The sequence below is a fragment of the Watersipora subatra genome, chromosome 2 (genome assembly GCF_963576615.1).
Source record: "Watersipora subatra chromosome 2, tzWatSuba1.1, whole genome shotgun sequence".
Lineage (NCBI taxonomy): Eukaryota > Metazoa > Bryozoa > Gymnolaemata > Cheilostomatida > Watersiporidae > Watersipora > Watersipora subatra.
Window position 1 is genome coordinate 58,688,267 of NC_088709.1, and position 15,403 is coordinate 58,703,669.

A 15,403-nucleotide genomic window follows, 5' to 3' on the forward strand; every position below is an offset into this window, starting at 1 on the left:
TACTAAAACAATACTCAGGTTTTGGGCCAGCTAAATTATCGTTTTGCGTGTCGATCAACAGTGCTAGCTATTACCTCCGAGCAACCGATTTAAGTGCGAGTATCTTTACCCATGTGATGAATACTTGCTCAGTGAACTTGTTGTATTCAGCTAAATGATAAGGTTTGCTGCCTCTCGATCTAAAGATCCTGAGATCAAATCTAGCGATGTGCAAAATATTAATTGCTAGATTTTAATTATGGTAATTGGACACAGGGCTTCAACAAAGACAAACACTGAGATTTTGTTAGAAAATTTGAACTTAGCAGAAAACCGTTATATTGTGAATCTACCAGTTTATTTTTGATCAAAAATTTATTGATAGTAAAAGTTGTGTAAAACAGATTATCAAAGAAACATTTATGTTATCCTTCTACAGTTATTCATGTAACAAAAGAACAGAAAATAAAAAAATGGAAGTAAAGGATAAATTTGCACAAACAGAAAACTTGGACACCAGACAAGGTATGCCAACTATATACTTTAAATATTTTTTATTTATTCTCTTTACCTCTACTAACCGATGTTACTAATCACCTCTACTAACTGATGTTACTATTCACCTCTACTAACTGATGTTACTTTTTACCTCTACTTTAACTGATGTCACCTTTCACTTCTAATTAACTGATGTCACTAATCATTTGTACTTAACTGATGTTACTATTCACCTCTACTTAACTAATGTTACTATTTACCTCTACTTAACTGATGTTACTATTCACGTCTACTTAACTAATGTTACTATTCACCTCTACTTTAACTGATGTTACTATTCACCTCTACTTTACTAATGTTACTATTCACCTCTACTTTAACTGATGTTACTATTCACCTCTACTTAACTGATGTTACTATTCAATTCTACTTAACTGATGTTACTATTCACCTCTACTTTAACTGATGTTACTATTCACCTCTACTTAACTGATGTTACTATTCACCTCTATTTAACTAATGTTACTATTCACCTCTACTTAACTGATGTTTCTATTCACCTCTACATAACTGGTGTTACTATTCACCTCTACTTTAACTGATGTTACTATTCACCTCTAGTTAACTGATGTTTCTATTCACCTCTACATAACTGGTGTTACTATTCACTTCTATTTAACTGATGCTACTATTCACTTCTACTTAACAGATGTTACTATTCACCTCTACTTAACTGATATTATGATTCACCTCTATTTAACTGATGTTACTATTCACCTCTATTCAACGAATCGAATATTACTATTCACCTCTACTCACCTGATGTTACTATTCACCTCTACTTAACTGATGTTACTATTCACATCTATTTAACTGATGTTACTATTCACATCTATTTAACTGATGTTACTATTCACCTCTATTTAACTGATGTTACTATTCACATCTAGTTAACTGATGTTACTATTCACCTCTACTTAACTGATGTTTCTATTCACCTCTACATAACTGGTGCTACTATTCACCTTTATTTAACAGATGTTACTATTCACCTCTATTTAACTGGTGTTACTATTCACCTCTATTTAACTGATGTTACTAATCACTTCTATTTAACTGATGCTACTATTCACTTCTACTTAACTGATGTTACTATTCACCTCTACTTAACTGATGTTTCTATTCACCTCTACATAACTGGTGTTACTATTCACCTTTATTTAACAGATGTTACTATTCGCCTCTATTTAACTGGTGTTACTATTCACCTCTATTTAACTGATGTTACTATTCACTTCTATTTAACTGATGCTACTATTCACTTCTACTTAACTGATGTTACTATTCACCTCTACTTAACTGATGTTACTATTCACATCTATTTAACTGATGTTACTATTCACCTCTACTTAACTGATGTTACTATTCACATCTATTTAACTGATGTTACTATTCACATCTATTTAACTGATACTACTATTCACCTCTACTTAACTGACGTTTCTATTCACCTCTACATAACTGGTGTTACTATTCACCTCTACTTTAACTGATGTTACTATTCACCTCTAGTTAACTGATGTTTCTATTCACCTCTACATAACTGGTGTTACTATTCACTTCTATTTAACTGATGCTACTATTCACTTCTACTTAACAGATGTTACTATTCACCTCTACTTAACTGATATTATGATTCACCTCTATTTAACTGATGTTACTATTCACCTCTATTCAACGAATCGAATATTACTATTCACCTCTACTCACCTGATGTTACTATTCACCTCTACTTAACTGATGTTACTATTCACATCTATTTAACTGATGTTACTATTCACATCTATTTAACTGATGTTACTATTCACCTCTATTTAACTGATGTTATTATTCACTTCTATTTAACTGATGCTACTATTCACTTCTACTTAACTGATGTTACTATTCACCTCTACTTAACTGATGTTTCTATTCACCTCTACATAACTGGTGTTACTATTCACTTCTATTTAACTGATGCTACTATTCACTTCTACTTAACAGATGTTACTATTCACCTCTACTTAACTGATATTATGATTCACCTCTATTTAACTGATGTTACTATTCACCTCTATTCAACGAATGTTAAGATTCACTTCTATTTAGCCAATGTTACTGCAAGCCAATATGTAACAAAACGAATAATGAAAGCCTAATTAATTATTTCTGTATGTGATTTATGGTTTTGGTGTCAGATCGGTTTCATTCTAGTATTTATTATATACTTAAAGAGCTAGAGAGCTAGTTCATTCAGTTCTTGTTAGACGCCGAATGCACCACTAATTTGCTGTGCAAACAAGTGCTTGATCAGAACTGAGCAGCAAGAGCAGCCTTTTGGTTTGGTGGCCATTTCACTTATATAATTTAGTACTTTATTAAAATATAACAATAATCAAGCTTCTTAAATTTTACTGACAACTATAATAGAAATCATAATTACACAATATAGTATATCCATTCGAGCATAATAAATAACACTTGTGTATCATTATTATTTTACAAGAATGTTTAGTGTTACTAGCCACATAATTTCTATGGTTCCTAACTAAAAGAAATGACTACATTCTGCTTCAAATAATTAGGAAGCTATTTACTGCTTGCCGCATCAACTCATCACTGGTGAACTTTTCATCAAATCTGTGTTTTTTAATGCTTGCAAAGTAAAAATAACTTCTGTTTGCCAGACTTGAGAGAGACCTATCTGGAGGTAGGAAAGAGGTGAGTGCAGTTGTACAATTAGAATAATGAGCAATTGTGTTTCCTTTCCTTCTATTGCTTAAATGTCTTGACTTTGACTGCTTACACTTGTTCTTAACAGGTTTCTTTGGTGTTTTTTTTTCATTGCGAAGGTTTCATTTGAAAGCATTTTAAAGGGCTGTTTGTGAAAGAGTCTTTTAGAAGTTTTGTACTTATAATGTTTGCAGTAAGCGGTTGAATGAAAATCTTCATGAATAAATAAATATATATATATATTTATTTATTCATGAATATATATATATATACATATATATATATATATATATATATATATATATATATATATATATATATATATATATATATATATATATATATATATATATATTTATATATATATATATATATATATATATATATACATAAACTTATATTCATGAATAAATATGAAGTATTATTGTAGCTAAATCTATTAAATTAACACAAAGACTTTGCTGTACTGTTTCTAGGACTGGTGAACATATGAAAATGGAAGGAATGTCACTCCCTCCTTTTGTTGGCAGAAAACCTATAACAAGAATTCCTGGCTCAAAGATTCCTATTAGAAATACTAAGTAAGCATTTTATGAAAATTGCTGAGACTGTGTCTGCCTTTGTGACATGTTTACTAATAAAATAAAAACTTATAAAGGTAAAGGGCTCAAATCATATTACAATTTAATATGCTTTTAAACATTATCCAAAATAATATTACGATCCATATCCAAACTGAAGAATACTGTCATTAAAATGATCTCACCTTTGTGAATAACTCATCAAAAATTCTCAGGCTAAAATTTTATTTCCGGGCTAACTTATTGTGAACTTTAAACTAAATATTACGTAGCCTTTGTTCCATTATAACATCATTATGTAGCAGTAACAGCTAACTAAAGATTGTGATTTATTTGACGTTTTGCCTTATTTTAGGCCATTTTTGAGTTTGGCAAAGGAAGAGCAGAGAGGTCACTCACCCTTGCTTCAAGGAACCTCACAAATTCCAAGGTGGAAACCAGTTAAACAGAGTTTTTCCAGGTTGATACATATTCCATCTTAGTGGCGGCACATGTAGAATTGAACAAAAGTATAAACAATCTAAAAATAATTGTTCATCTTGAGCAGATCACACTTGTGTACAATGTGAGTGGATTGCAGAACAGTTATGAATATAAAACCCAACTAAGCTATTTTCTCTTACCATATACAAAAAATACCATTCCAACTTCTAAACTTCATATTATGATCAATAATTTTTGCACAACTTGAATAAATAAGGAGGAAAAAACAAAAGATCTGAACATGGGATTTTGTATATAAAAGGGTTATTGTTGCAGCAGAAGCATGTATATATAAATATATATATAAATATATGTCAGTAAAACCTTTATTCGAACGCTATGATGCTCAAATTTCTAACTTTTTTTTAGAGTGAAATTTAAATGAAGAGTGGTGTTTTATTTTTTAAACACCAATTTTGAATTTTGGAAAAATAAAATTAACCCTTTTACAAGTGAATCAAAGTCTGCCAACATTTTGCGACCTTTTTCAGGGGGTGCAACAAAAACCCTTTTAGATGCAAGAATTCTGTTAACTCACTTTCAACTTGTGATAGATACCTAAATAAATATGCACAAAAAAGCAGGTATATGCCACTATGTACATGGTACATGGCACTGGTACCTGCAGACATGTACTACTGGTAGTGGTAATTTGGCAGTTTGGAACAGACAAACTTGTGTTGTACTGTTTTTAGATCTGATAAGCATATAAGAATCAAAGGAATGTATCACTACGAGAGGCATGCACCACTGGTAGTGGCATACTTGCTTGCAGTTAACTATTGCTAGACAATAGTTAACAATTAAATATTAGCATGCAATAGTTAATTGTCAAGTTGCAATTAACTATTGCAGTTGAGATGTGACACCAACGTAGCAACTCCGCAGCGGGATGTGACCGTCGTTTATTTTGTTGCGGAGGCAAAGGAGTCGATGTGCACAATGATATGAATAAGCTGTAATAATAATACCTGCGGGAACTAAAATTAACATATTCGAAACAAAAATATTTGCATCCTTTGCTCAGCCAGTTGCATTCTGACTGTTGCTTTTGTATGAAACCATTTCATCATCATTTAGCTGTTCAATACCTTCCACAGTGTCTGCAGGTCTGGAGATATTTTCTGCACTGCTGAACTAGTCAGTATTAGCGTCCAAACCAAGTTTTTGGCAGTGCAAAACCTTTACGCGTTGCTATCTGAAAAACATTTTTGCGAAACTGTTTATAAACTTTTAGCCAGATGCTTGCTTAGCACAGCTTTTCCAAAGCATTGTAAATGCTAATATGTTTTTACATATGTCAAAGTATCAGAACTGTGTTGAAAAGGGAGCTTCTGTACTATAGATAGCTATACTATAGTTTTAATACAAACAGAAACACTGAATAAAATAATTGTTATTGTTGTATTCGAGTTACAATAAGCACATTTTTGTAGACACTTTTTTACTGATCACCTGCTATTATGGGTTCATAAACTTCAAGAACATCAATTACTAGCCCTCAAATAGAAGTGGAGCTCAAATAAAATTAGTGTTCAATAAAAGGGCGGCACTCTCCTTTTCAACTTTTCTCCCATAGTGTTGGCCAAATGGAGGTGGTGTTTAAATAAAATTTGGCATCCATATAAAGGTGGAATTCAAATACAGGCTTCATGGTGTACACATATATTTTATTCACTTTTTTGACACGGCTATTCATATATAGCATGGTAACTTAACCGTTGTTTGTAATCTCTAAGTAAGTATCAATCTATATAGTAACTTTAAATCTGGGAGTCTGCTATACATAGCTTCTAAATAGGTGCTGGTTATCAATACTGCAAGAAAAACACTTGCCTATCTGATGTTGCCCTGCTGGAAAAACTCCAGTAAACACACTAAACTTCATAAATGACCACTTTAATTAATTGGTAAAGTAACAATTATATTGTGAAATCCAAAAATATTCAATGCACTTAGATACAAACATTTTAATTTAGGAGAAATCGATGGAGACGTATAAACTTGCATTCACTTCTTCCTCATGTAGCGAAAGTGTATTATCCAGCATCAATATGAAAAAGGAGTATATTAGGCTTGCTGTCTTTTTTGCACTCACAAGAAATTCAAATCCCAACCCGTTGCACACTGAGAGCTGTAAATCTGTTAATGAAATGGAGCATTGTGCTGTCAATTAACCTTTAAATAAATTTTTGATCTACATGTATGTATCATTTTTATACGATTTGTTCAATAATTACAATGTAGCTAATACACAATTGTACACTATAATAACCTCATCCAAATATTGACTATTATGACGAACATCTTCATCTTTCACAAATCTATTTTGAGTAAAAACAGAATGTTTTTATGTTCTTAGCTTTAATAATATCTTCATCACTAGATATACACATGCTCACAAGATTATCTTTACTTATTTTCATTATTACTTACGAGTACCAAAATTTTCACCTCTGATTAGATTATGTATTCTTGTTTATCATAGAGCACGTCAATCAATGGCTCAAGGAACACCAGACAATACAAAGCGGGTGTCTTACAATACCAATCCAGTTAGACTAATCAATGGATCAAAGATTCCTGTCAGAGACTATAGGTGAATATTCATGAGAGAACATTTTTATGGGCATAATGGCCAAAATATATGTATACATGTTACTCTCTGCGTATTCTATGGCAATAAATAATTTTGACGTTCTTTAATTTTAAATTTCTGTTGAAGTTAACTAATCCTTTAAACTATGCGTAGATGCTTTTAGGTAAATGGTCATGCTTTTACATTTCAATATGGTTTGAACTGTGATGTCAAACATAATTGATTGTTTGTAATCTTATGAGTTACAAATCTAAGCTAATCCCATTTGAAAGTCTACCTGATGTGTATAAAGTTATTGACTCGATTTAATCTAATTGATTTGTAACTCGCCACAACTGGAAATTTGAAAACGAATAGTTGCATTACATAGGATAATCTAATTACGATGCAGTTATTTTACCTTTACAAATTTTAATTAAATCAGTTCACAATTTTTGTCTGCTGCTGCTTTAATACAATGTAATACATGATTGTTTTGGCCAACTTTTAAAGTATATCTTCATCAGCTCCACAAGAATAACTAAAATAACTAGAATAGAAATTACTAAAACGCTTCATAATTTTATATTTATTCTGTTTCCTATTTACAAATAAAAAATAAAAATATTACATATAAAAAAATATTATCTGAGTTTCCAAAAGGTTGGAAACTCAATTATGAACAAGTGAATGCTGGCTATTTTATAACAAGTCTGCCTTATATAGGTAAAACTTTTGCTTTTATTAATTCTGAGACAGATAATTAATTGCATTCCAAAACTACGGATTCTCTTGTTTTTTACTTATTTTTGTTTAAACTGAGTTGCTAACCAATTTAACAAAAGTGTGATTCTTATAAGACTCCATCTGACAGTTCCTTGTCAAAAACTTTACAGACTCAACATGCTTGGCATTACGTTAGAAAACCAGATGATTCTATACCTCAATATTTAATAATGTTAAACTTGCCATATTAGACTTATATGACTGAATATATTTTGCTTAACTTTTTCAAGAGATATTTTACATAACAATTTTTGTAAAACAAATTATGTAATCTGTGGTGTTTTAATTAAACTTATCAGTAAGTATTACTTCAATAGGGTACCACTAAAGCCCAGGACAATTGAAGAAATCCATAACATAGCAGCAATAAGGAAAATCTCCAAAATACCACGTCTTACTTTGGCGGATGAAAGGTAATACATATTCAATTTGTAATATTTTATCTTACCAGGTTGATACATATTCTATCTTAGTGGTTGCAAATGTAGAGTTGAACAAAAATATAAACAATCTGAAAGTGTTTGTTCAACTTGTGCAAATCACACTTGTGTAGAACGTGAGTGGATTGCTGCACAGTTATGAGTATAAAATTAAACTAGATTATCTTTAGTTAATATATACAAAATTCAATATTCTAACTTCTATACTCCATATTATGAGGAAATAAATTGTTGTGTTAATTAAATTAATTAGGAGGAAACATGAAAAAATTAGAACATGGAAGTGTGTATATAAGAGAAGGTTATTGTTGCAGCAGTAGCATATATATAATAATATATGTATATATAAATATATATACCATAAAACCTTTATTTGAATGCTATGGTGCTCTATTTTCCAAACCTTTCCTTTATAGTGGCACTTTTAAAGAGGTAAAGTTTAAGAAAGTGTGGTGTTGCATTTTTCAAACATCGCGTCAAAATGTTGAGAAGATATGCTTAACACTTTCACGATTGGAATCAAATGCTGCCTACATTTTGCGATTTCTTTTAGGCGGCACGACATAAACCCTTTTAGATGCAAGAAATTTGCTAACTTATCTTCTAATTATCATAGATACCTAAATAAACACACAGAAAAAACTTGTAAATGTCACCACCAGTAGCCTTTACTGTTGGTAGTGGTACTTTGGCAATTTGGCACAGACAAACTTTGTCGCACCAGGCCTGGTAAAGGACTGGTTTTTAGGACTGGTAAACATATGATATGAAAGGAATGTATCACTACTAGGGGCATGTACCACTGTTAGGGGCATACATGCTTACAATTAACTGTTGCAAGCCATTAGTTGGCAATTAGCTATCAACTTGCAATTAAATATTGCAGTTGAGATGTGACAGCAATGCAACAACTGTAACTACTCTGAAATGAGATGCGACAGTCGTTCATGTCATTGTGGAACCAGAGGGGTCTATATACATAGTAACATACGTATAAACAAACCACAATTATTATACATGCAGAAAGAAAAATTAACTTTTTTGAAACAAAAATATTTGCATCGATTGCTCGGCTAGTTGGGTTCTGATGGTTGCTTTTGTTTGAAAACATTTTATCATCTTTTAGCTGTTCAACACCTTCTACCTTCTACAGGATCTGTTGGACTGAAATTATTTTCTGTACTGTTGATCTAGTTAATATTAGTGTCCAAACCAACTTTTTAGCTGAGCAAAAATTTAACGCAACGCTATCTGAAAAAAAGAAAAAAGTTAATGGAAAGAGAAATTGACAAAGACATATACACTCGCATTTTATTTTTTCTCAGGTAGTGAAAGTGTATTACCCTGCATCAATATCGAAAAAAAGCATATTAGGTTTGCTTGTCCTTTCTGGTATCACAAGAAGTTCAAATCTCACTCTGTTGCACACTTGATAGCTTTTGAGAGTTTCAAACCCGTAAATGAGATGGAATCTTGCGCAGTCAGTTAAGCTTTAAATAAATTTAAAATCCATGATGTCTTATTTTTAGACAATTTCTTTAATAACTAGCTAATACACAATTGTACACTAAAATAACCCAAACACTGAATATTACTATAAATATATTCATCTGACACAAATCCTTTTTAGAGAAGAATCACAATTGATTACTGTATGTCACTCTTCTAATATTTTTATCACTAGATGTACACATGGACACAAGGCTAAACACAACAGTCAAATTTCACTTAGTTTAATCAATACTTGAAAATATTAAATTTTCAACTTTTGATTAGAAGCTCTATTCTTTTTTATTATAGAACACCTCAATTAATAGCTCAAGGAACATCAGACAACACAAAGGAGGTGTCCTACAATAACAATCCAGTAAGACTTACCAAAGGATCCAAGATTCCTGTCAGGGACTATAGGTAAATACTAGCGCATCTTTTTATGGGTTTTATGTCAAAAATAGATATTTTTCTGTGAGATCTGTCAAAATAAGTAACATTATTCTGGTGGTCATCAATTTTAAATTTCTGTTGACATTAATTCTTTGGACTATGTGTAATTTATTTCAGGTAAATGATCATGCTTTTTGCATGTCAAAACAGTTTGAATTGTCAAATGAATTTGATTTTTGAAAATCCTATTGATTAAAAAATGAAAGAAATTTTGTTTTGAAGTTTATCTGCTGCATATACAATAATTGGACAAAATAGATTTAAATGAATTGTAGGTCACAACATCAGTAAATTTGGTAACAAATAGACGCATGACATGAGACAGCCTACTTTGGAGGTAGTTAATAAACTGTACAAATTTTTTCAGGTCAGTTTGCAGTTTTTTGTCTGCGGCGGATGTAATACAATGTAATACAAGTTTTGTTTATTTTTTTACATTTACCATCGTTACCTCATTGTTTTAATAAAAGGAATTGCAAAAATAACCATAACTTATATTAATTTTATATCATAATAATAGATACAAAACTTAACAACCGAGTTTCCAAAAGGTTTTAAGTGAATGATGGTTAGTCTATGTTAGTTCCTATGGTTAAAACTTCAAACTTTATTAGTTCTGAGACAAATATATGGATTTCAAGCTGTTGATTTACTCTTTCTATATTTATTTAAGCTGAGTTGCTAGTAAAGTTCACGAAAGTGTAAAGTCCTATGGGACCCCATCTGACAGTCTCCTTGTCAGAATAATTATAAGTTCGATGTGCTGTGCATTGTACCGCGTAACAAAATAATTTTACACCGCAATACTCAAACATGTTAACCTTGCCTTCATAGACCTATCTGGCTTAACATATTTGTTTTAGATTTTTCAAAAGAGGTGAGACATTATGGTTTTTATCAAAAATAAATGATGTAATTTGTAGTGTTTTAAATAAACCTATGCAGCAATGTTTTTTTGAGTAGAGTACCACTGAAGCCCAGGTCCAAGAAAGAAATCCATAACATTGCAGGACTGAGAGATGTCTCCAAAATACCCCGTCTTAATTTGGTTGCTAAAAGGTAACACATAATCAATTTGTAATATTTTATCTAGTAGTCTGCAATAATGTTGACTTTGTTTTGTGATCGAGTTAGTTACTCTAAATGAATTTGATAGATAATTTGAAATAATACATAACATAGATTATTATAATAAAATGTAATCATTTGTAGAGACATTGCAAATAAGGTAAATCATGTCGAGAGAGTTGCCTCAGCGATTAACAAACTTTGTATTGAATAGGAGTTGGTTTAAAGTTACAGTGGTTTATTAAACAACTTTAATGATGTGTAACATAGCTGGTTATTTGAAATTGAATCTTGTATTTACGACTTTAAACTTTATTACTTCTGTTTTAGCTGTAGTATTGAGAGCCTTGGAAATAGAATTCAGAGTGGTAACAAGAAACAGATGGCCAAGGTAATTTTGCCAACATAACTTTTGCTGAGTATTTCGCTACTAACCAATAAAACAAACATATACAATGATAGTTTACACAACTGCGTTTGACATTTTATGGTCGGTTATTAAACATTACAGTTTTAAAATTTTTGCAAGTTTTTTTACAACAACTGAATAATTAGGAAACAATTAAAATCTTAACAGAAGCCAGTAAACTTTCAGCTATTCTCCTAGAAGAAGCTATACAAAAACTTACCAACTGCATTAACTTGCCCGTTCATTTGACTCATAAGAAACGCTGATAAGTTTAGTTATTAGTTACATTATAGTAGTACGGAACAAACTATCAATAGTGCATGAGTTTTATTTTTCAATGTTGGTTTAATTAACTTTCAGAGCTTGTTCTCAGCATCCAGCCCTACTGAAAAAAAACCATGATACTAAACTAACTATAAAATATGTATGCTATCCCTAAGCTTGTTAATTTTATTGCTTTATACAACTTATTAAAGCTGCTCTCGGTCTATATTCTTACAGCTTCTAACTTGGAGTGATATTATTTCTATTATGTTTATGATCTAAATAGTATTGTCTTGGATGATCAGACTCAATAACAATAAAAACTTGAACTTATCAACACAAATTATATCAAAGCTATAAAAGTACAATATCCTATATAATTTGCCCAATGAAACTAGAAATATGATAAATAAAGTTTCTAAAATGAGTCAATTTTTAGGGTATACTTTTATGCTCTCCTTCAAAGTTAATTTATAGCTAATGTTAGAAGGATTTATATAATACTATGTTAGGGGAAAACCCTTACTGACGACCAAACAATCCTATGTAATATGTAAACCAGGTGTAAGTTTCCTACACCTGTCAATAGAGATTATATTCAAGAGGAGCAGCACAATAAATATTATTTATTTGTTGTAGTGGAACTACAAACAAATTAAATGGAGTGTCTAGAATAAATTAGTGTGATTGATGTATCTTTGTACTCTGCAGAAAATCTTCCATAAAATATGTCTTTATTTTTAAACAAGAATGACTAAATTCCAAACCGGAATTTTTTATAAAATCTTTATATAGTACGTGTAAATATTTAGTAAAATTAAAGACTATAGATATGTAGATACAGAAGTGGTTATGTTTAATTTTACACACATAACAATTACATGAAAAACTAATTTTTGTCTCTCAAATTGATTATTTCAAAAGCTGCAACAGTTGTGTATTACATGTCAGACATTGTTTTTTTGTTTAATAGACACAAGCTAAATGTTTATTTGATTGATTTTTAACATGACTATACCTTGCAAATACTGGTATATGTGTAGCTCATAAGTACACATGAATTGTACATAAAACATGTATGAAAATAAGGTTATTTGCTGTCAGCCTGCTCAGGCACAAATTAAATAAGAACAAAGGATTGTCTGCTACAAAGAATTGGAATAAACAGTCTTAGATAATTGGTTTAATTTTGGTAAGTGCGCTCAAGCACTACACTTTATCAACAAAAATTTTTTGGCTACAAAACTATTTAGTTTGTTTTCATCTACTCTGTTCACTCATTTTGTCTTTGAAAACTAACTTTACAAATTTAGTTTTTTTAAATGCTATACAAACTTTTCAGCCTCAAAGAAAAACGATAGTCAATGAGGATAACTATAGGAGCCTGAAAATAGAAGATGCATGTCCACCTCAGATGCTTCCGGATGCTATGTGGACTAAAAGTGAGAGAGCAGCTATTGATGGCAAATTACAAACTTTCTTGGAAAATCAGCGAATAGAAAATCAGGATCAAAAACAAAACTTATCTGCTGATTACTAAACAAGTCTGCTACAATATATATGTTACTTGTTGATAAAACTTAACACTCTAATTTTATCATATTTGCTTATCACTGATCCTAGTGCAGCTGAAAATTTAGAGTGTGAGATATAATTTTAACAAATACAAAACATAACAACAAACTATTTTAAAAGGTTAGAGTCAATGTCAGTTGTTTCAAGTCTGTTGAATTGCTTAATCGTTTAGTTCATTACTAATCACGATAATTCCATTTTTGATCCTAGATTTACTTTAACAATGTTCTTCTTGGTTTAAACTTGAATTGTTAGTACATTCAGATAAACATGTCACTTTGGTAGGACTTCAACCGACAACCTCCAAATAACAATTGACCTTTAGAAGTGTTATACATAATCTATTGCGCCACAGAGCCAACTTTTTCAATGTAAAGATCTTTTAGCACTTGCTGCATCAAAATATCAAGTGATGAACATGAGTGACCAAAATTCAAACAATAACTAAATTAGAATAATTTTTACCGCTTTTCTTAAAAGAGCCGGTGTTTATGGTACAACAACAAAGATAGGAGCATGCTTTCTTATCAAAAAACTCTGTGTGCAGTAGGCTACTGAAATAAAAAAAGCGAATCATGAAGGCCATGGCAATATGAAAAATATTGTATGACTCAGGAGCATAAGCAAGTTGGCAATCGACAGAAACCGTGTAGATGTTATTTTTGTGGCAATAAAGGGCATCTAGGTAAGAAGTGCAGGATCAAGCAAAAAAACCAGCAGAAATGATCATCAGCACCAAGCGCCACAAATGTGCATAAGATATACATCAGTTCCGGAGGTATAGACAATAAAAGTAGTGAAGGTACAGATTGAGGGTTGTATAACAGCTATTTAAATTTTTTACAAGCATTGAGATCGATGATAGAAACCTTGTAATGACTTGTTTAACAGCCTAACAATTGGTTGGTTACTGTTGGAATAAACTTGATAGATATTTCAATAAAGTTTGGGTGAGCCCAATCATTGGGTCATATTTGGGGTAACCAAATTTCCAAAAGCTATTCATAAATAACTATAGATATGTCAAAAGTAATTCAGAAGTTGGCATATTGGTATGTGAAGACAAGCTAAAACAGCAGCGTAAGTCAGGACACAAGGTATACTGTAGATGCTTGACTTGAGTAAAAACTGTTTGTAATTACGTATTAAAAAGATTTGCAAAAAAATATATAGTAAGTCATTATGAGAAGTAAAATGCCAACAGCCTTATAAGATTAAAATAAATGTGGCACCTAGGATAATAGAAAAAGGGGTATACAAGGTTTTGTCATTTGATAGAGTAATAGACAGTGGTATAGATAATTGTAATAATAATATAAATGTAGTAACTAAAGCCATTTGAACGGTGAAGTAGAGTGTGACTACCTTTCAAAGTATGTTTTGGTTACAAATGTTCTAGTGAAATTAGCAGATGCTTGTCCTTTGAGACTTTTGTTAGTGGCCAGTGATAAATGAGTATATACATGGCACTGTGACTCAAAATTGCCAACCTTAGTGGAGCAAGGACAAAAATAAAATTAATTGTGTGGTAAGCTGCTAAGTGCCAGGTTGGCAACGACATCACTTCCTCTTAAGGATGAGAATAAAGAGATTGTACAGTTTTTAAAATGTCTAACAGTTGAATATAATTACATTATGCTCGAGCTTTGTCTGTTTCATCGATGTATTTGTCAATAGTTGTTTTCTTTAGTTTTTAAACTTTTTCATGGCATGATAATATTTCTGGTGGAGTATTATGCACTGTAAATTTTAATCTTTGACATAACTTTTGTATCTATTTCTGATGCTACTTTAGGAGATAAGTTATATGCTACTTACTATCTAAGTTTTGAAGACGATTTACTTGGATACATAACTATCACACTGATGTAACAATGAATAAAACGCATATATACTTTGTGATATAAAAAAAACATCTTCCACATGCACATGTATGTAAAACAACAACTACTTTTTTGCTAAATTTTGATGCTGTGTGAAGCCAATAATTGTGGAAGAAAGTTTTGGACAAATATTGACGTTATAT